This window comes from Rhinopithecus roxellana, chromosome 4 (genome assembly GCF_007565055.1).
Source record: "Rhinopithecus roxellana isolate Shanxi Qingling chromosome 4, ASM756505v1, whole genome shotgun sequence".
Classification (NCBI taxonomy): domain Eukaryota; kingdom Metazoa; phylum Chordata; class Mammalia; order Primates; family Cercopithecidae; genus Rhinopithecus; species Rhinopithecus roxellana.
The window spans coordinates 129,751,774-129,774,704 of record NC_044552.1 but is presented as its reverse complement, the minus strand read 5'-3'; positions in this window follow the sequence as shown (position 1 = coordinate 129,774,704).

Here is a 22,931-nt window from a genome sequence, read left to right as displayed (position 1 = left end):
AAGGTGAGGAGTGGAGAAAGTAGAGAAAGCTAGATTTATAGACACAATTTCATACAATTAACACATTTAATCTCTCACTTGGAATTTTACATATGGAATCCAGTAACAATTGACAAATGTTCATACAAGATAACAAACTGCCAAGTAATGTGCTAGTTCAACAGATTTGGTGGAATAAAGAGGTAGAATAAATATACTAAAATTAGAAAGGAACTCAGCTGGAATGACTACATTTTTATTCGTATACTTCGGAAAATCCTGTGATTCTCCCATCCCCAATGGTTATACTATTCAATAACAAAGATTTATTGTAAGTATTTTGCCTACTATGTGGCTAAAACTATTTTGGTTTTTATTAGTAGTATTTGAGCTTAGAAACAATGGCATCTCAAATATAAGAAAACCATCTTATTTTGTGTAATAATGAAAAAGTATGAAGTCAGCTTACTGTAAATTGAATAACAGATTGCTATTTGAAAGACCCTTTTAGAAAAGTCTGTTATAAACTCAAGGCCTCTTTTGTGGCATACCAAATAACTTCCTATTTTTTCTCTTTTTTTGATAAATCTAAACTTTTGTGTATTGGATTTATAAAGAAAGAACCACATTTTAGATCAGCATAAGATGTAGACACTCATAGGAAACAAAATCATCTGTTGTCATGGCAAAAGAAAAAAAGGCATTCGTTTAAGAATTTAGGCTTAAAATAGTGCTTAAAACCACAAAATAATATTATTTTTGAATAAGAATATGGAAGAATTTAGATACCTGAAAGGACTCTGTAACACATCAACAAAATCAGTTCATGAACTTGTAGAAGAGAACAGGCCATGAGATAATAAACATCAAGGTTGGAAGGATAATTAATGTCAGATTAAGCTAATGTACTTCAATGACTACACTAATTAAAAATGAAACATAGTTGCATTTTAGTGGTGTTAAATGAGCAATTGCTATTCTTAGAAGATTAGGTTTTTTAACAAACATACATACTCATGGGTCGTAGGTTGCATGAACTAAACCGGTATGTTTTTAATATTAATAACAATTGTAGCTGGGCTACTTCCAGTAGAAAGTACTATGCTTTCTCTGAGTGGCAGAGGAAGCACAAAAGGAAGATCTTAACTCCAATTAAGATATTTTTCTTTTTGCAGTTAACAATGGACCAAGCGTTTGGTAATGGGGGTTCAAGTGGGGCTGGGTGTTATAGGCCCCCTTCAAACTATATGCCCTTTGGTTAAAAGTATCTAATAATGGTGATAGTGGTTGCTGAAAACAATAAAATGTAAATGTGCCCATTCAGTTTCCTCATCTCCCTGTTAGCTAGATGTGCCAGGTTACTACTCTGGCCCCTCCCACTGCTCTGAACCCCTCAGGCAGTGAGTCACAAGACGGAGCATGCCAGAGACTCACACCTCTTACTAAATTTGTGTTTTTCTCCATGCAATTGGTAATTGGGATAATTACCAATTACTAATTTCAGATAAAGTGTTAAAAGCTAATAATGGGTGCTCTTTCGAAGATTATTTCCTATAACAGTCATGTGGTGGGGAAGACATTTTGGGCTACAAGAAGAGGAACAGGAAGAAAAAGGTGGGGGAGAGGAGAGGTTTTTCTTCCCCTTAACACATGATGTGGATAAGGCTGACTCTGTTCGCATCACTGAATGTTGGAGCTGAAGGAAATTGAAGTATTACGTAGTTTAACCTTTTCATTTTAGAGTTGATGAAACTGAGGCTTGGAGATGTTAAGCAGTTTTGTGGTTGAACAGGAATGAGACCCAGGCCTCCTGAAACACATTCCAGCACATTATACAGGTCATTTGTGCTGTTTTTTTTTTTTCTTTTTCAAAGCCATCATTTTCAGTAAAATTTTATCCTGGTCAGATTCTTCATACGATTTTTGACAAATCCAGATTGCTGGGAACATTCAGTGAAGACATACTTATTATTACATAATCTTTAATATAAAAGTATACTTCCCTGGATATTGTTTGCTCTACCCTATGGTAACACCATTACAGAACATTATTTGGTTAGCAAGTAGTTAAATGTATTGTTTACAAAAACATATTTTTAAAAATAAAATAATTTTTATTATGATCATATGATTATTATATGTATTCTAGATATGATTAAATATTTTGAATGCATTATATATGATTATAATTATATGGTTTTATATTATCCCTTTGAATTATGCTTCTTATAAAAAGTCAGTGGGTATATATTAACACATATTTTTAACATAATGAACCGTCAGTGCATGTAAGTATAGAGTAAGATCTCTCTTTCACTCTCTTGTTCTTTCTCTTACCCCAGACTATTGAAAGTTTATTCAGCTGTTTTTGATGTCTTAAGCTACTCTTTCTAGCCATCTGTTGATTTTTTTTTTTTTCTTTTTAAAAATAGACTGAACCTGTACACATAGCATTTGGGTAAAATAATTATTTTGACTTTATGTTGATTACATGTGAAGAGAATTTAGGCTTCAAATTTAATAAGCATATCAGGAATATTCATTCTCAGCAACCACCAGACAATGGCATGAATTTTGTGTGACTGTTTTCTTTACCCTTTCTGTGCAGACAGCATTATTCACTATAAGCACCATTAAAGAACCAAGTGTCAATGAACCCAGCAGTGAACTGACAGTTACTTAAACAGCACATGATCCAAAGCTGTTTGAGGAATGCCAAATGTGTCTTTCTTCAACAAGTTCATTTCATCCAAGGGAAAACATCATTTCATTTAAAGATTTATATTTATGAACATGTTATGAACGTTCTGGATGTTCCCTGTAATGTTTTATGAAAGATACAGATGCATTTCCAAGAATCATGAAGCAAGCCGGCTGGCCACAGAGACAGTTTGGACCTTAGTGGGCAGATCCAAGGGATGGAAGGAGTTGGCTGAGCCCTGGAGAGAGATTATACTCACTTGGCAGTGGGTCTGCTGATCTTCCACCTGACAGTGCTCCATGGCGCTCCCCTTTGTTCTGACTGCTTCCTCTCAACTCCCCCACATGGGCAGTGGGAAGAGACCAGCTGCTTGGGAAAATAATCAGGAAAATCATTTCTAGGAGCCCTTCCCAAGAGACCAGGTTGAAGGCCAACCACCTGAACAGGTTGTTAGCCAAGAAGTACTTCTCCTACTCTCTGGTGACCTGCTCTCTGGAGCTGGTTAAGAGGAGAAGGCCAAGAACAGCAGAAGGCTGTCCCACAGAGAGGGAGAGAGAGAAGCTGAAAGACAGTGCAAGCATCTACAACAAATTTCCCTGTTTTCTTAGGGTCTGTATAGTTATTTATCATTCCAGTAGAAATAGATATGCTGTCATTGGGACTTTTCTCCTAATTTTAATTTTTAAATATTTTCTTCCATTTCTTCATTTGATTGACTTGCTGGGTTAAAGCATGTGGCTAAGTAAACAGGATAAATAACTGATTCCCTGGAAGAATCTGTCAGCATTCCCCAGAAAAGATCTTTGTATTTATATGGCTGGAGCCTGTATCCTAGACTTGGCCAACTGTATCCAAAGCCATATGGTTGGTTAGAAGAGGACCAAGGAAAACATGGTGAAAGTCACTGCCCATCCTGGAGAAAGCAACTTAGTATGTATCTTCCTGATGGCAGGTGACTTAGCTTGTTTTCCCCAGAAAGCAGAGCCTGAGGCAAGGGCTTTGATGTAGGTGGCTTATTTTGGCAAACAATCTAAAGGGGTGAGATGGGGGAACTGGGAAAAGTGAGTCAGGGAAGGAGGGAAAGACAAATTAGACCTGTTAATGAGCTTATCACTCCTGGGAGTCTATCCTGTTGGGAATCTTCTGAAGAATTGCCAGAGGAGCTGAAAGAGGGCACATTTACTCACCACTTTCATACCCCAAGATCAAGGTTTGTGCCATGGGATTTTAACTCCCTCATAGTTTCAGATTTACCTGTGTAATTATGGCTGAGGGGTTCAGTAGGCAATCTTCTTAGCAGTAAATTGGATATAGCCTGGGATATACCAGAGGCCTGGAATACAGCATGAGATATAGGTGGTGCTACTGAGGCAGGTGCTGTCAGAGTACACTGACACTAGATGCTTAGACATGTCTGGCATATAAAAGTACACCCTGTGACTGTGAGGTCTGGTATAGGAGATATCCAAACAATGGGCTTTTGCATTGTCCAGTGGGAGTATGTCAACTCTTACTGCTGCATACCTTCTCTTCTCTTTTCTTCTCAGTTCCATATGTAATGCCTTCTACCCCTATATTTTACTGTCACTCTCAAATTATGACCTTGCTTTTGAATTTTACTTAGAAAATACAATTAATCAAAACATACACTCCTCATCTTTCCACCACCAAATCTATGGTCTTATAAGCATCAGTACTTTCATACTAGGCCTTATTTCTGCTACAATGGATGAGTTTCTGTGCTCTTATCCTAAGCCAATCTCTTCATTCGTGCACTAGATCCCCTCCCCTCTCACTTACTAAAGGTCTTCACTCTTATGCTCTCTTTCTCTCTCTGCATCATGAACTTTTCCTTCTTTACTGGGTCATAAAGCATATGTACATGCTGTAATGTTTCCAATCTTGATAATAAAACAATCCTCTCATATCTTCATGCCTTCATCTAGCTAATGGCCTATTTCTCTGCAGTCCTTTAAAACAAACTCCTCTAAAACCTTACTTTTACTTTGTGTTCACACTCTTTCACCTCTCATTTTCTTTTGAATATATCACCGACTCAGTTTTTATTCCTTGCACTATATTATAATCAATCTTGTCAAGGTTGCTAATCCCCAGTTTACTAAATCTAACGGTCAGTTTTCAATCTTTTCTTCCTTGACTTCTAGATAATATTTGACATAGTGAATCCACATGGTTGATCTGTCCATTTTTGAAATGCTTTCTTTTCTTAGCTTTTGGAGCGGTAGATGTTGCAGATTTGATATTGGAGTACTTATGGCTCACTCTTCAGATAACTAAATTTTCTTTACAATCATCCAGACACACAGTTTTAAATGCCACATATATGCTGCTGGTTCCTAAATTCCTAAATTTATATTTTCTGTTTCAAATTCTCACCTGGGCCACTATCTTATATAATCAACTCTCTACTTGATGTGTCCACTTGGCTGTCTAATAGCTGTCTCGAGAATAGAGCCCTTGGATTCCTACTCTAACAAATGTCAATGTTCCCAGCCTTTATACAAAAGCTCCACTGTTCACTAGGTGCTTAGGTTGAAAACCTAGGAGACATTCTTCATTCCTCTCTGCAATAGCCTCAAAACTTATCTATGTTCCTATTTTTACCAATCATTGGTACATTCTCCTCTATGGAGCCAGAGAAAACTTCTAAAAGTATAATTCAATGCATGTTACTTTCTGCTGTAAACTATCCCATGGCTTCCCAGCTCATTCAGATAAAATGTGTAGGCCTGCAGGGTTGTGCATGATCTGGTGTCTGGATAACTCTTCAGTGTTATCTCCCATATATTCTGCCTTACTACACTTCAACTCTGCTGGCCTGTTTGCTATCTCTTTAACATGCCTTGCTTGATTATTGCCCCAGTTCTTCTGTATTTGCTGTTCCCTCCCTCTGGAATGCTGTTTTCTCAGATTTTCACCCAGTTAGCTCTCTTACTTCAGTCAGGTCTTTGCTCAAATATAATCTTTTTTTCAGAGGTTTTTCCTAAGCAGTTTTACTAGAATCCCATGTGTACCCACCTCTAGTTATGTTTTACCCAACTCTTTTACAAGTCTTTATTTTATCGTGGTACTTTTTACTTTCTGATATATGTTTTCGTTTATTTGTGTACTCTCTGTCTCCATCGTTGAAAGGTAAACTATATGAGGCTATGAAAGCTGGGCATTGTATTAGTCACAACTAGTGTTCAATGTAGCGACATGGTCAATACCTACCATGATGTTTAGGACATAGGAGGAACTCAGTAAAATCCATTGAATGAAGGAACAAATAAAGAGAGAGCTTAATTAGAATTATGGCTGCCAAGTTATCATAGTCACTTATTGGAGGCAATAAACATACTCAGAATTTTCCTTAAATAAAAACTCATCCATTTGATGGAAATATACACATTTCTATAATATAGAAAAAAGAAAATATAAAGTTGCATAAAATTTAAATGTATTAGAAACTTTTTTTTATTTTCTAATATATTATATGCAGTTAAAAAGCAACCAGGCCCAGTGGCTCATGCCAGTAATCCCAGCACTTTGGGAGGCTGAGGTGGGCAGATCATCTGAGGTCAAGAGTTCGAGACCAGTCTGGCTAACATGGTGAAATCCTGTCTCTCTGAAAAATACAAAAATTAGCTGGGCGTTTAGCGGTCTCTTGTAATTCCAGCTACTTGGGAGGGTGAGGCATGAGAATTGGTCGAACCCAGGAGGCAGAGGTTGCAGTGAGCCGAGATAGCGTCCCACTGTACTCCAGCCTGGGTGACAGGCAGAAACTCCATTTCAAAAAAAAAAAAAAAAGCAACCATACACATTTTTGAAGAGTCCTGTGAAAGATAGAGATTAATTAGACCTCTGTTCTTGAGTCACCTGAAATCTTATGTACAAACTAGAGCAATGGTTTCTCAAAGTTCATATCTCAACCAGCAGCACTGGCTTCTTTTTCAGCCCCTTCCATCCATCTAGGCTTTGTGAAAAATACTCTTAGACCACCGTGCCTGCTCAAGATCTTTCATTTATCTGCTCCCTTCTCGATGCCTAAGAACCCTTGACTGGTCTTTTTATCACTGGAATTATAAGATTCAAGATCCCAGTGAATTGATAGGGGAAGAGAAATCAAGGCTTTTGGCTTGCTTTATTTTTAGGCCATCTAGACCAATTTAGCCTACTTAAAAGGAACTTTCCTTGCTTGTATCCTGGCTTTTGAAAGTTCTCACTGAAACCTGTGTTAAACCCCTTATTTGGCATTATTTTCTGTATTCATCTTTCTTTCAGGGACTTAGTGGGAAGAACAACTAGATTGGCGTGCTTGCCGTTCTCTACTTCTTTTTCCATAAGCATCTACTGGCACCCCATTTTGACAAATACTATATCTAATGACAGCCAGCTCCAACGTCACTATGACATAAGAAAGTAAAAACACTGGGGAAAAAAAAGCAAACTATAAATTGACAGAAAGATGAAGAATTTCAATTCTTCCATTAATTCTTCATTTGTTCATGTCTATATTGAATAAATATTTTTTAGTCCTTACTGTGTATGAGGCACCATGCTAAGCTCTGACTATAGAGGATTGCACAGGACCAACATGGTCCCTGACATTATGGAGCTCACATTATAGAAGAGGAGGCAGATAGTCAGGTAATTTCAAATTAGGATATTTATGCACTCTAATTAATAACCCATGAGCCTGATTTAAATGTATAGGAAATAATCATGAATAGAGGGATGTTATGAAGGGTAAAGAAGAACAGAGTCAAGGAAAACAGCAGGGACAATAGCCTTCCAGTGAAAAGGAGCAGAAAGAAGACCCAAGAACCTGGTGTGAGGAGAGCAAGGGAAGAAAGATCCATGATGAAGCAAGAGCCAAATGTGACAAGGCAGGTCCACGCGGGCTGCTGGGTGTGTAGGGATTTGTGTTTTCTCCGAAGAGCCACTGGAAGTCATTCCAATAAACCTTAAAAATACTGTTTTGGTAATAATTATTAATGGAAGTAAAAATAAAATGGGATAGGTTAAGATGTATCTCAAAATGTCAGATATAGGTTATGGTGGTGATAGTACGAAAAGATAACAATCCGGCCGGGCGTGGTGGCTCACGCCGGTAATCCTAGCACTTTGGGAGACCGAGGCGGGCGGATCACGAGGTCAGGAGTTGGAGACCCACCTGGCAAACACGGTGAAACCCCGTCTCTACTGAAAATACAAAAATTAGCCGGGCGTGGTGGCGGGGGCCTGTCCCAGCTACTCGGGAGGCTGAGGCAGGAGAATCGCCTGAACCCGGGAGGCCGAGCTTGCAGTGAGACGAGATAGCGCCACTGCTCTCCAGTCTGGGTGACACAGTGAGACTCCATCTCAAAAAAAAAAAAAAAAAAAAAAAAAAAAAAGAAAAGGTAACAATACTGTCTTAAAAAAAGGAACTTCAAGTAGATTAAAATATATTTAAAGTTGAATTTTCCATAAAATGCAAAGGATTCTTTTACCTTTCACTGTTTTGAAAGGGAAGGTGGTTTAGAGTCACAGACCTTCTGAAACTGAAGTGACTAATAAATTGTGGGGATTAATTACTCACTGGAAAGAGAAAGTGACTAATAAATTGTGGGGATTAATTACTCACTGGAAAGAAAATGTGGAAAATGCAGACTTCATTGGCTTCATAACAAAGCCACATTTCAACAACACATGGACAAACAATGGATAATGAAAATATTCTTTTATATAAGTCCTTCTCTTTTCTACCTTATATAATAGTTGTCTACCTACACTAATTTCATGAAAAGGCCATTATAAACTCTGCATGAAAGTCTAAATGTATACATTAACTATATAATAAACATACGTACTATACCTTAACTTTTAACCTTGATTTTACTACTAATATACACAAATATTTACTGCACTTTTCTCTTTTTAGATAACTTTTTTAGAAGAAGCAAGTTTCAGTTACATTGAGGTGGGATATTAAAATTATTTTTGCAAATTTCTATCATAATTTGCATACTCAATTAAAATCTAAGCAGTAAATTTATTCCAATTTTTTCCCCATTCTCTGTGAACAAAAATATTTTCTCAGTGTTGTAGGTGTTGTTTTTTAATTTGGGTCACCTTTATGATGAGTACCAAATAGTGAATAATTGCTTCCATGGACAGTTCCATTGTCTCAATAATTCTGAGAGCTTGAGATAATTTCCAAGCAAGACTATTGGGGTGTGAACCCTGAATATCTCAGACAGGTCTCAGTTAATTTAGAAAGTTTATTTTGCCAAGGTTGAGGACACACACCCATGACACAGCCTCAGGAGGTCCTGACAACATGTGCCCAAGGTGGTCAGAGCAGTTTAATTTTAAACATTTTAGGGAGACGTGAGACATCAATAACATATGTAGGATGAACATGGGTTTGGTCTGGAAAGGCGAGGAGGGGGCTTCCAGGTCATAGGTAGATAAGAGACAAATGGTTGCATTCTTTTGAGTTTATGATTAGCCTCTCCAAAGGAGGCAATCAGATATGCATTTATCTCAGTGAGCCGAGGGGTAACTTTGAATAGAATGGAAGGCAGGTTTGCTCTAAGCAATTCCCAGCTTGACTTTTCCCTTTAGCTTAGTGATTTGGGACCCCAAGATTTATTTTCCTTTCATTGGGGTTTCTTGGCCAGAAGGTAGGTATGGCAAAATCAAGGGAGAAATTGAGTGAATGAAAAGTCAGCAAAGAAAAGCAGAGCTTATAGAAACCAGTAGATAAAGAGAAAAGTGGAGGGCAAAAGTGAAAAGCAGGTGGTAAAATATAAGGCATAAAATGATCATTAAGGAAGTAGTCAGAATCACAGAATCGCAATACCAGAAACAAAAGGGTCTTAAAAAGAACTTGTTGCTGGCAACAAAAGCAAGTGTAAACAAGAGGAACTGCATCAAATAAAAGTCTTCTGCACAGCAAGGGAAATAATCAACAAAATCAAAAGGCAACCTATAGAATGGAAGAAAATATTTGCAAACCTTTATCTGATAAAGGGTTAATAACCAAGTTACATAAGAAATTCACCTAGTTCAAGAGAAAAAAAAAAATATAACCTAAGTTAAAAATGGGCAAAGGACCTTAATCGACATGTTTCCAAAGAAGACGTACAAATGGCCAACAAGTATATGAAAAGGTACTCAGCATTACTAATTATCAGGGAAGGGCGTTTAAAAACCACAATCAGATATATCACCTCATAACTGTCAGGACAGCGATGACTAAAAAGGTAAGAAATACATGTTGGTGAGGATGTAGAGAAAAAGCACCCCTTGTACACTGTTGGTGGGAATGTAAATTGGTACAGCCATTATGGAAAACAATATGAAGATTTCTCAAAAAATTAAAACAGAATTAAAATACAATCTAGCTATCACACTTTTGGGCATATATCCAAAGAAAATGAAATCAGTATCCCAAAGGAAAATCTGCACTCCCATACTCACTGCAGCATTAGTCGCAGTAGCTAAGACATGAAAACCAGAAACAACCTGTGTACACTGACAAATAAATTGATCAAGAAAATGTGATACACATGCACATATATTACTCAGCAACAAAAGGATAAAATCCTATTATTTGTGGCAACATGGATGAACCAGCAGGACATTCCACCAAGTGAAATAAGATAAGCTGGGCACAGAAAAACAAATACCTTGTGATTTTGCTTACATGTGGAATCTAAAAAGTCAAATTCATAGAATCAGAAAGTAGAATGGTCATTGCCAGGCACAGGAGGGTAGGAGAAATGGGGAGATGTTGGTCAAAGGGCACAGACTTTCAGTTATATGAATTTATGAGATGAGTAAGTTCTGGCACTCTACAATGCACATAATGGTGACTGTTAAAAAAAAACAAAAAAAAGAACTCCATGCCTCTTCTAGTTGGCAAGACAGAGCAGGTGCCAAGACCCCTTGTAAACTCCACTCATGATGCCCTCTGAGGATCATGATGTTCTTTGCCTGCTTTTGGTCCAGGCAATCAAAACAGAAAATAGCAGACATTTAGAGCAATTGGTTAGGTAGTTAATTACACTCAAGGATGAGCTAGACTTCTTTGACCAGAGGAATGGCCTAAATATCTCTTCATTTTCATATTGTTAAATCACTATCATTGAAAAAGGAGCTAAACTCTTCCCATCCAAAGCAATAATAATATCAGTTTTCACTGGTCAAAAACCAATTCATCTCTTTTTTGTGGGTAATATAAAGAGGGACATTTCATCTTGAAATTATTTTGGCCGTACTCTACTTTGTTCTTTGCAATAAAAGAGGAATTTACTCTGATTTTGAAGCTTCGCCTTACCCCCAATCTCTTCTGATTTAGCCACAATTAAAATTCTAGCCGGCTGTCCACTGTATTATTACCTATCCAGTGCAGCAATCTTTTTGGTTTTTGCAAAGACTTTGCCTTGATGTGGTCTTCAGGATGTCACAAGTGTCCAGCTTAATATATTTGATGACATTTGTAAACAATATAATTCAGTAAAAATGGTTCAACTGTGCTTTTCATAAGATTACTTGATGAGCTTCTTATTTCCCTGACAGAGCTCTTGTGGGCCTTTTTCCTCTCTGCCTGTTTATTCTCTCATTTAAAAGAATGGAGGCATAATCAGTCAATATTGGACTTCTTTCTTAGAAATTAAAGCATTAAGGTATTTAAGTTTTGCCATATGTGTGACATAAGATAACTATAAGAGAGTCTGTAAGGTTCTGCTGGGCCTTGTGATTTCTAGCAATTGGGACATTGCTCTGTACTTGATCTGGGGACCACATAATCAGATGAACAATAATATACTAATTTTGGGACTCTCTTCTCAGTCAAACCATGAATGGCCTCAGACTTTATTCCAAGCATTTTTTCTGTATCTTATTCTAGGAAGTTTTAGATTAGCTAAAAATATGTGTAAACAACTTTGAAGATTTTTTTTCTGTAATTAGTGTGATTTTTTGCACTCTCTGTTCCCCTCCTTAAAGATAATAAGTCTGTTGAGATCTGTGAGTTGTTAGGAGATAATCTTCTTCATAGTTTTTTCATGTCATTTTCAAAAGAAGTCTTAAACCAAAAAATGACCTATAATAACAATGTAAGTAGAGTATTTCTTACACATGGATTTCATGGAAAAACCATCTACACAATACTCTTCATTTATGAAATATTTAAATTGCTTGATGCTTTTTTGTTGTTGTTGTTTTAAGAAACTAAATGAATCTTTTTAGAGCTATTTTAGGAGCATCTCCTGTTTACTTGGTACTTTATCAACACATACCTACAGTGTTTGTATGTTTTAGGATAATATCTCATGATTTCTCAACCATCAGAAATTTATGGTTAGAGAAATGAGTAAGCTATGGTACTTTTATGTAAATATGCAGTATGCAAGCAACAGTGAATTTAAGAAGCACTTTCCCTTTTAGAATTTAAAGTGTGCTTTGCTTTTCTGCTTTCTGGCATGTTGATTGACCCAATTAATTTTTGAAAGTGTGAGGTCCTAACAGCAGGGATTAAATCAGCCATTCTCAAACTAAATCTTAGAGTCAGGGTCTTTTATTTTGTTTTTGGGGGGAAGAAAAGAAAGGGCCTGGGAATGAAATCCACGTTGCTCTGGGGATGTTTTTTTCCCTGAAACAATTTCACATAAGCCTACTTTATTAAAACACACACACACACACAGACACACTCACCTCTGGTTTAATTGCCACTAAAATACTCATCTAGAGACTCAGGAGTGGGTGGTATTAAGGGTTACCGGACCTCCAGGGAATCGCAGCAAAGAGTTAACATGGCACATTACCTAATGTGACTGAGTGTTACCTTCTCCTCGCTCATCACACTTTCTTTCCCCTTCCTCCACTGTGCCTCTGACACTAGACCACTATGTTCCCCCAGAGTTTCCTTCAACAGTTCTTTAAGGCTCCACGTTTCCAAGTTTCTCGAGAAAAACTGATTTTCCATATTCTTTATTTCCTGTAATGAATCTGACCGAAGCATTCTTTAATCATCTACTGGAACTTCTTATGGGACCACGCAGAACCTCTCTCCTTTTTTTTTTTTTTTTAGAACCTCTCTCCTGACATCTTACCTATGATTTGTCCTTCTGCCATTCTCCGAGGTAATCTACTAATCTGATTTCTCCTTGGCCTATTTATTTTTCTGCTTCTACCTTTTTCCTAAGGTCTTTCCTTTGCTAGAGTGACTCTGTCTTCCTAGTTTGTCATCTGTTATACTGACACTATGCAAGGAACCAGGGCCATGTAAAGCAGCAAAATAAACATACTGAGATAGGAATCAAGTATGGACACAGCCTGGGTGACTGGAGAGATGCCAAAAACTGGGTTATATTGCTAAGACAAAGCTGGGAGAAGTCCAGTGCAGACTCAAACCCAGTGAGGAGTCCAGAACTGGAAGATATACAGGTATCAGGATCCTAGATAAAGGTAAGGCAGGAAGTTAAATCAATAGCCACGAGATGTCAAATCAAAGTAGCATAGAGACTCGAATGATGACTGCCTCAGACAGGAAATCTTGTTGCATATAAGCCAATCTCAGGCTATGGCCCTACAAGGGTCTGCCAGTGTGCATAAATGAGCCATGTTAGAGAGCTGGCAAATTGCTTAATGGGACTAAAAATGGGAATGTGGTTCTGTATCCTTGTTCCATACTGCCCTACTTACAAGTATTCCCAACTCATCTAAATGGATAAAACCCACAATCCTGTTTTCACTCAACACCCTGCCAGTAACAGTTGCCTTCCTGTCTAAATATGATGGAAATGTGTTATATATTTAAGCTTATGTCATCAATTTCAATATTTCTATATTTCCTGTAGACTTTTATCCAGTGGGGAAAATATTTTTTTAAGAGAACTCTTTCTAAATGAATTTTATAGCATGTAGACCAGAGATGGCAAAATAGATTATATGCTTAGAACCGCCTCTGGGGATCCCACCTCTGGCAGCCATTATTTTAATCAGGGCACAATTTCTGCTGAGTCCAGGCTTTACCTCAACCTTCTCAACAGAGCTCTCCAGGAAGCAACAACCAATTTGACTAAACTGGGAGTGGGGTTGACACATTTACCTTCCTGACCCATCCTTTGGCAACAGCTGGGGAAATGAAATGTTCTTGACGGTGATGTTGGCCTAAAAGTTTGAGAGGAAATTGCCCTATTTCTTTACTGAAAGTATGGCCAGATTAACTGCAGAAAGTAAAAATATCAATATAGACATTTTTAGCTTGGCTTTGAAAATGGGCACCATTGCTTCTCTGCAACAGGTGCAAAGAACTCAGGTGTGAATCTTTCCAATGAATTAAGTCTTAGCAAGAAAATTTCTTGCTCTTTCTCTCTCCCTGTCTAAGTGGGTAAGTATTTAATCTTCGTGGCAAACACGGTCCCAGCTTTCAACTTCACAGGACTGCCTACTGTGTTGAATTATATTCAAAGGTTTATCTACCATAGACCACTGACCCCTAGGGACCGGGCCAAGACTATTCATGTTTTCTAGAACTACAGGTCAGATTGAAACCTGTATCTCTGGCAAAAAGCCAATACTTCATTCACCACATCACTCAACTTTTCTCCTAAAGTTATATAATTACAACACAAGTACCCAGCCTGACATTTCAGTCTGAATATCAGTGGACATAAAAATTCAATCCAGGCATATGACAGACAAAGCACTACCAATTTTTACTTTTTAAAATGCAGGGACTGGGATAAAGTAGAGAATAGACCGTTACAATTTACTATACTGACTTAGTAGAGTTAAGTCATTGTAAACCATAAGGAATGGGACACCTGAGCAAGTAAATTTGGAACCAGCATGTAAATTTGGAGAGCATGTATGCATATGTGTGCATGTATGCATATGTGTGCAACTATTATTTGTGTGCGTTAGCAGTGGCTTAAAGAGGTTAGTATAGGGGCAGACTGAGGAGGTCCATTCAGTTACAGGGTTTCACGTGAATGCCTCATTATTTTGCTACCATATCTTCCTGTAGGTGGCAGCACTAACAAGGCTGGGGTCAGAGAAGAAAGGTTTAGCTTCAGATTCTGAAGAGGAATTTTTAGTAACTTGAGTACAGGAAGAAATTAAAACTTGTGCTTTTCGTTTTTAATTAACTATAGATGCTGAAAGTCTTTTAGTAGCCAACCTGTTACTCAAATGAACACACACACAGCCATCTCATTTAAAGAAAACAGACCAACATTGGATAACTTGGCATCATCAATCACACTAGAGAGACTTAGAATGTTTCGTGTTCTGTGTGTGGGAGAGAATGAACACCTTTTGTTCGGCTTGAAGTATCATTTCTCATGGATAAACCTAGAGGAGAAATTTAACCCAGAACTTTTATTTCAGTGAATACTAAAAAATGTTAGTTATGGCAAAGTTAGTAGCTGGAGTTAGAATCTCAGACCCTGTTTTTGAGGAACAAGCATAATTTCATATGTTATTATTATCTTATTATTCAGCAACTAATAGATTATGTAATAGAACTAATAGAAATGGTAATGAAGATAAAAAATAAAAATTTCAGCCAATTAGCCAATAACAAATAAATACCCAGATTTTATAATGAATTTAGTAGATATTGTCTGTTGACAGTTTTAAAAAAGAATACTAAAAGTGAGTGTATTGTGAATTTGAGTTTACAAGCTTTAATTATTACTAATCATAAAATTATAAATCTATGATCCTAGCTATGAAATTGATTTAATGTTCTACAATCTATTCTCCTATGCAATCCCTAATTTTAAAAGTCTGTTTTAGGGTTTGTCAGATTTCCTCACATAGACAGTAAGCTCCTGAATATCCACATAGGTTCATCTTGCACAGCAGCAGCACTATCAGCTTTTGAACAGTCACTATGTAAAATTCACTTTATCCTAATCCTCCCAACAAATGGAAGAGGTGGTACTGCTTTCTTCATCTTTCACACTGAAAAAGCTAAAGACTAGGAAAGTTAAGAAACTAGTCCAACTGCATGTAAAAACTAAGGGCCAGGACTAAGATGTGAATTCTGGTGTTTAGAGGCAACACTTATTTTACTTACTCTCATTCCCCTGCTTATTGGTAGTTCCCACTGCCAAAGCAAATTACACATAGTAGGTGCTGAACCAAGCTGAAGGATTCTGTTATTTTAGGATGCCATTACCCTACATGATTCTGGTTAATTCAGCAGTTGCCCATTATCTATGCTCAAATTAATGAAGTCGTTTTCTATTCGTAGGGATGGGGGAAGTAACTACTTCCTTGTCAAATTACCAAAGCACTAATAATATTTTTTTATTATTGAAAAGAGGCTTTCTAAAAGGAAGGTATAAAATCTGTCATCATTTGCATTGAAAAGTAAAAAATTCCTTTGCAAAATTTATACTCGTATTTTTATTATTAAATTGGTATTGCTTTATTTAATTTGGGGGGCCAATTTTTTCATCTTGTAAATGGGAGTTCAGGATTATTCAGAGGAATTTGCTTTTCATGTTAGCTGACTAATCACTCTCTGTCCTCCCCCAAATAAAGAAATTCCTTGGATTTCCACATGTCACTCTTTCTAGAACAACAACAACAATAAAAACCAGACTATATACTACATATGAGCTATGTTGGTATGTATTCAATCTGTAAGAATTTTTGTCTGAATACCCTCAAAGAAAAGCATTTTTGTGGTATTTCTTCTGGAAATCCCCCAAGAACAAGCAATGTGGTAATATTTCTCGTTGAAATACTGCATTTTTCTTCCAGTGGTGGCAGAAGGAAAATATAGGAAAATTTGCTTTCCTAAAAGGCATCTTTTCTCTCTCACAGTGTTTCTGAGGGAAAGCTGCGGAACCTGCTGGTGATAATGCTCATGAAGGGGACTTTGCTCTCACAAGTGCTTTTGACCCATGAGTAATTAAAGTACTTTGCAAACATTCATCCTGCCAACACCTTTATGGGGTAGGTAAGTTATGTACTCAAGGTCTAGTATTCACTGCAATTTTGTGACATTGAGAATAGCTACAGAACTGTCCACTATTAAATAAGTTCTGCACCACAGAAGAAAGTTTATTTTTATTGTTCAGTCAGATGGGGAGCTAACCTACTCTATGGCAAGTGCAGTGTTAGGCACTTGAACTATGTGAATTGATTTACACCTCAAAACACTCTTGAAAAAATTTATTGTTATCTCCATCTTACACAGGGGTCAAAAACGTCAGTATACTCAAATTCAAATGCTTCTTTGAGAGAAAACTGTATATCTCCCTGTATGCCTGTATGTATGGCTTTGAAATTTGTGTGTTTCCATAATATCACACTATCTCTTTGATTGTATGTTGTCCTGTATTGAAACCAGAGAGCGTCTCTAACACATCTTGGACATCCTTGTGCTGGTCCTCCTCACTACTGCTTTCTGCTACTTGGCTAGACTGGGACATCTCTCTGATCTGTTCTGTTAGGCAAGATTATTTAAATTATTCAGAACAAGAGTAGGAAGGCAACTTTATTATTTTGTGCACATGTTTATGAAATGTATCTCATTTTAGGGTTGTATCCCACTACAATTCTTTTCATAGATTATGAGTACTTTAAAGCAAAGAACAGTATCTTAATTGATTCAAACCTGCAAAATTTAACACCGTGTCTGGCACATACCAGGTAGTCAGAAGAGATCTGAAAAGTTAACAAAATCAAGTATTTTTCTGTTTGATATCCTGACTTCATTTACTGTCTACCTACACAATGACATTTCCAAGACTGTTTAAGGTAGGCAAATTTTGGAATTTTGACAATAATTATAAACCACTTTTCAACATAGTCTTTTGTAGTATTGGTAAATACTACCAATACTTTGCTATCACTTGTAATATAGAAGAGTAAAACACTCTATTTCATGAAAGCATCGTGGACCTTAAAGAAAACAAAACAGAACAGATAACAAAAGATGGATGATAGAAGTGTCTCAATCGATTGCTATACCATAGATCTTTAATATAATTATGAAATATTTCAGTGATTGATTCTATTGCTGTGTCATAGATCTTTAATTATGAAATATTTCAGTGATTATAAAAATGCTGCTGGCTACATTATATTGCTTTCCCTAAACAGTATAAATTACAGACATATAACTTCTGTTTTAAAGTATAAGCCATAGAGGAAAATATGAACTATTTAAGATGGCCTGAAGGCTTTCCATAGCCTCCCGTTACCTCCTCTTCTCAGGCTTATTTCTTACAATGTTCCTCTACTCACTCAACCAGCTCTTTTTCCAAACACATTGGCCTCTTATTTGAACAGACCTCAGGACCTCTGCATGTTCTCATGCCTCTTGCTGGAATTCCCTTTTCCCTCACACCCTGTTTTCCCCATGGCTCCCTCCCTCACTTTATCCTTCTCTCTGCTCAAATGTTCCCTCTTCCACCACCCAGGTCCACTTCTTCCTCCATCCCTCTGCACATGTGCTCAATCTCTTCCCTCTGGGATGTTTTACCTTTTTTTTCATTGCACTTATCATCACCTGTCATTATTCTGAATATTTGTAAAGGTATCCTTGTCACTTCCTAGTACAATAAAAACCCTATGAAGGCAGAGACTTTTGTCTATCTTGTTAATCTCCTCATCCCAGTGCCTAGAGCACATGGCAAGTGCTCATGAATGAAACAATAAATGAGTTGTTGCATGAGTTCACAGCATAAGGAAGTTATTAAAGGCACATGACTTTTCATGATACTCTATTTTCATAATGATACTTGATTTTTTTCAAGGCATCACAAGCCCTATGTCCCTAAAACAGTGCTTTTGAAAATGCATCCTGGTGTATTGTTCCTATGAATATTCTTTATCATAAGTAAGTTTTTTGTGTGTGTTTGTTTTCTTCATGGATAATATCCACAATGATGTGCCAGGCAGAAGCAAAAAGCTAAGACATTTCTTTGATTTCCTAATTTACTAAATATTACTACAAATACAATTTGTGGTACTCAGTATTTTGGGGATTAGAGACTCCAACAAGTCACTACATAAAAGGCTGCATCATAGTAATTCAATATTATACATTTGCTCAAATGAATACTGATTTTTAGCTTGTCTATTTTATTCCTAGAGCTAGCTAACTGATGTCTCTATTTTATAGAGCATTGGCTCAGAACAAATAGGAAAAAATTGTTTATACAAGGTTATATTATTAGGTGGGTTGCACTAGAAATGTGAATTCCAGCCATGTTTTCCACCACATTTTTTTCTTCACATTTAGTGGAGGAAATAAAAATGCTTGCAAGGCCAATCCCAAAGGTCCTCATAGAAAAAAAAAAAAAAAAAAAAAAAAAAGTGTGGCTAAACTGGTCTCAGGAGGAGGACCAGCAATAGCATTAGTTTTACCACAGTGCCTGTCAGTCTTTTATGAAGAAAAGCTTTCCTCCAAGGGGAAAATCCCTCTCCCGACAGCCACTCCCCAACCCCCCTCCAGCACATAAGAAAGGTGTCGTATGACATTGAATAAGACTGAGTATTCTATACAAGATTTAAAAATAACTTTCTACTTTAGTTGCTTTTGATCTTTTTAAAAAATCAGAACAATTTGTGGGAATGGAACTTTCTAACAAAGATGTTTAGATATCTTTATTTTGAACGTCATAAAATAATATAATTTTGGAGTTTTAATAAGGCTTACTGGAATCAACCTCCTCACTACAGATGTGTAGTTCAGTGATTTGCAATTCACTATATTTGGAAATAAAGACAGTCTTGAGATTCTGTGACTTCCCTGTACTCCACAATTAACAACTAACCTGAACTAAAATGGAAACTCTATGAAGAAGCTATCTGACAAAAATGATGCTTCTTTCCAATGCAAAAGTTCTGAAAACATTTAAATTACTCACAATATAATAAGTAAAGGGACATTTAACGGGTATTTGAGCTTATAATTGGTTAGGGGTTGGACTTGAAAATATATTTATTGGCACTACAAAATTCAACTGTCTGTATACCATTTTCCTGATTAAACTCAGTAGTTATTGAAGGATGGGTGGGGGGATCAGTGTTTATTTAATATGACAGGTGACCACCTTAATTTTTAGGTGATAATATCTTGTTTAGTATATATTCTCTGAAAACTAATCTCATTTATGCAATGTTATCTATTTGACAAATTTAGCCTAAAAAATTCCTCATTTATTTAACTCTGGGATATCATGAAGACAACTAAAGTTTGACACCATAGCCTAAATTTCTACTTTCTCATTTTCCAAATTTTGACTGACAAGCTGAAGGATACTGCATGTAAAGGAAAGGTTTTAAAGAAACAGAACCAATTGCAGTTATGCCCAGGGAAACTATTGCCACTACTCTATAATCAAACCCTGTGCTGACTGCTTGAGAAGTTATTAGGGACTTCAGTGAAAAAGCAGCTGCTAGCCCCATGATCTTTATTTTGTTACTGAGATATATTGTCATATAGAGGACAATATGAATGAATTAGTAAATGCTTATAGATTATAGAATATGCTGGGGAAGGAACAGAAACTCCTATGTCTTATTTTCCTGATACATCCACTAACGTTACACAGAGTCCATGAATCATAGCAGATACAAATGTACAGCCTTCCTGCAGGGGTCCTCATCCTTATTTTTGCTGTGTAGGCACTGACAATCCAAAAACTACCATAACTTCAAAGTAGTGACTACAACAAGAGATATTTCAAGATATAAGCAATAACAATAATAAGCTGTAGAGTATCTGTGATGTGCCATATTTGTAATTTAAGAAAACAGTAAATTTCAGTTACAGGACAATAAAAACAAAAACATATTTTTGTTCCCATGATGGATCTCCTGAATTCTATTCACAGATGAAGGGGATTCTGTGGACCTGATCTTTAAAACATCAGGTTAGAGAGCAAACCAAAAACTACTTACTATAATCATCAGAGAAATGCAAATCAAAACCACAAGAGATACCACTTCAGCTAGAATGGTTATTATAAAAGAGATAAAAGAAAACAAGTTTTGGCAAGAATGTAGAGAAACGGAAACCTTTGTACACTGTTGGAATTTTAAATTAGTACAGCCATTATGAAAGTAAATAGGTATATAGAAGAGACCTCTCCTCTCATGTGGATTACATCACTATTCACTGTAGCCAAGATATGGAGTCAAGCTAAGTGTCAAACAATGGATGAATGGATAAAGAAAATGTAGTATATCTACATAATGGAATAGTATTTAGCCATAAAAATGAGTGAGGTCCCGTCATTTGTGACATGGATGAACCTGGGACATCATGTTAAGTGAAATAAGACAGGCACAGAAAGACAAATATGGCATGTTCTCACTCCTATGTGGAATCTTAAAGCAAAGAAGTTGACATCAAAGAAGCAAAAGCCAAGAGAGAGTAAAATAGTGGCTACTAGAGACTGGGAAGGGGTGGGGCAGGGGAAAGATGGGGAGAGTTGGCCTATGAGGACAAAGTTACAGTTAGATAGGAAGAATAAGTCCTGGTAATCTATTGCACAGTATAGTGACCATGGTTAACAGTAAAAGATGGCATATATAACAGTAAAAGATAACATAAAAGAAGGGAGGCTTTTGAATATTCTCATCACAAAGAAATATAAATGCATGAGGTTATGGATACACTAACCTCACTAATTGAATCATTATACAACACACGTATGTATGGAAATGTCAAATTGTACCCCACAAATAGATACAATCATGTGCCCAATTAAAATAATCATTTTTAAGTTAGACCACTTAAACAAACAAACAAAAAACCCTCTATTTACTACAAAATAAAATTTTAACGTCCTTGTCAATATGAGATTGATTTACTCCTCCCTAACAGATAGTCTAATTTATATGCAATGTAATAAGGTTTAATTAATCCATAGAATAATGTTTGATAGGAAGAAAAGGGGTCAATGCTTGAATATACATATGCTTGTTTTACCTTCTTCATGCCTTTAGTCTTTCTGAAAAACATAAAACCAGATGCCTGATTAAGTGATTAAGGCAGTAAAATATCTTCATGATAAAAAATGGACAGAGAGCTCCTGGATCAGTATTTGACTCATTTACTTATTTCCTCCGAGTTCAGTAGTTTCATGTTTATATACTCAGGCTTCCTTTGGCCCGGCCGTTTCTTTGCTTTGGCTTTGTTTTACCTAGGCAACTGTCCAGATGATGTTAGCCAAAATCCACTTTGGACATTTTCTGGAGTTTAGAGAGCCATGTGTGAGTCTTGTGCTTTATTCATTAACCTTTTATGTTAAGTTAAAATTTACACTAAACTTCATTTACAAACAGATGTTTTAACAAAAGAAACTTGATGACTGAGATGTTTAGCCCTCAAATTATTTTTTCTTTATATTGTTGTTGCTATTACTGAGGCTGAAATTAACTTATATGCTCATTGTTTAATTAAAATTTAAAAACACACTGAAATACATTAGTAATTAAACTGTGCATCATCATATGAAGGGATAATATATTTTGGCAAGCATAGATTTTGCCTCAAAATTACTGAATTGATGATAATTATAAAGCTATACTAAATTGAATAAGGCAAAAGTGGAGAAAGAAACAGTATTGATACCTATTCACCATTTCTTGTGTATCAGATTCTCTATGTGTTATCTGATTCAATCTTTACAATAAATGTAAGAAGGAGGCATTATTATAATATTATTACTGGAACCAAGATTAAGTGATTTCCCAAGGTCACCACTAATTGACATATATGGAATTCATGCCCAGGTCTTTCTCTCTTCTTATGAACAGCATAACCCTGGATGTGTACCTAAGAAAAAAAAAGAAAAAAGAAAACCCAGCCATTATGGACACAATTTCCAAGACATCTCATAACAGGTTGATCTCAAGCCAGTAAATATAAACACACCGCAGCCTAGAGTTCACTTCTCCCCTCTTCTGATTTTCTCAAGGAGCTAGTTTCTTTTGGATGTCACATTTTTTACACAGAACTGAGTTATCAGTTTTTAAGGCACAAAATTGATGCGTAAATGAGAAGATTCACGTGACAACTGAATCTCCTGTGAAGCTATTTTTAGCTTTATTTTTAGCTTAAGAAATAAGAAATTTCTTTTCCAAGTTATGTGGTTTTTTTCACCTAAAAAGATGATTTCCTTAACAGATTCAACAACTTCTGGACTTATACTCCCAAATGTCTTCATTTTTTAAAAATTTATTTGTGTTATTTTGTTCTTATAGTCAAGTAGATAATACT